This window comes from Sinocyclocheilus rhinocerous, unplaced genomic scaffold, assembly GCF_001515625.1.
Source record: "Sinocyclocheilus rhinocerous isolate Xijiao unplaced genomic scaffold, SAMN03320098_v1.1 C36490067, whole genome shotgun sequence".
NCBI classification, from domain to species: domain Eukaryota; kingdom Metazoa; phylum Chordata; class Actinopteri; order Cypriniformes; family Cyprinidae; genus Sinocyclocheilus; species Sinocyclocheilus rhinocerous.
In genome coordinates, this window is record NW_015781977.1 from 1 (window position 1) to 1,197 (window position 1,197).

General features: G+C 36.0%; 1 long non-coding RNA gene across 1 annotated transcript; it reads left to right on the forward strand.

Annotated features, from left to right (window-relative positions):
• Window positions 1-7: 7 nt before the first annotated feature.
• Window positions 8-1,024, forward strand: LOC107736097 (uncharacterized). The gene is made up of 3 exons (XR_001639585.1): window positions 8-362; window positions 449-523; window positions 625-1,024. It is a non-coding gene; the product is annotated as an uncharacterized LOC107736097 (long non-coding RNA).
• The last annotated feature ends 173 nt before the right edge of the window (window positions 1,025-1,197 follow it).

Sequence of the window (1,197 nt, forward strand, 5' to 3'; positions counted from 1 at the left end):
AAAAAAAAACGATTAGTATGGGATTGTCAGACAAACTGACAACAAACTGAACTACTTTTCGGTTTCAACAAGAGAATGTTTTATTTATAAAAAAGAGACAAATTTGTGTTTCTCCATTGACCAATCTCTGTGATTTAAAACGTTTGCTAGTCTCAAGGTGCTCTGAGGTGGTAGTCATGATATTGTGTTGATTATGTGTTTATCCACATGCAAACTAACCGCACAGGCTTGTTATTTGAAAACTGGTTCTTCCCTTCACTAGGTGCACCTCTCTGCGCAATATAAGAGACAATGAAGAAAAAGACTCTGCGTTCAGAGGAATCTGCACCATGATCACGGTCAACCCTGGTGGTGTGGTGCAGGTACGACATGTTATTCTCACTGATGTCTCTCTGAGTGCTTCTACAATTGAAAACGACCCTCTTTGTTTTCTTTACCGTTTTTGTAGGACTTTATATTTTTCTGTGATGCTGTAGCATCCTGGATGAACCCAAAAGATGATCTTCGAGAAATGTTCTACAAGGTAGAGCGCTGTATAAAATATTTTATGCGAGTCTGAGTTGGGAAAGCCTTCAAGATGATTATGGATGCATGCTTCATACTCAAGTGTGTGTTCCTTGTTAGATCTTGCATGGGTTTAAGAACCAGGTTGGAGACGAGAATTGGAGACACTTTTCTGACCAGTTTCCTCTTCCACTCAAAGAAAGACTTGCAGCCTTCTATGGGGTGTAGATGTTACCTGATTGAAGAGGTACATTTCCGTGCGATTTTCTAAGCTAGCCTGTCTGTTACAGTTTTCTTTCCCATGAAGTGTATATTCATGCTTGCTAAAAATTTGTGTATTTCCTCTACTCAAATTTAGCAAGCTTTCACAGTTGTTACAAATTTATTGTATAAAAGAAAATGTGTTGTGAGCACAGTAACATCGTTCAGAGGTTTGTGGCCAGTAATTACTAATTTACATTAGTAATTTGGTTTCATGAACAAACTTGGCTAATAGTTGGATAATGTTATAATAGTAATAGTAGTAACACTTTTTTGTTTAAATTGGATTCATAAATGAACCATGAGTGATCATTATTGTAATATGTTACTGATATTTACACTGCCGTTCAAAAGTTTAGGAACAGTAAGATTCTTAATCGTTTTTTTGGCTGTATTTATTTGATCAAAAATACAGAAAAAAACAGTAATATT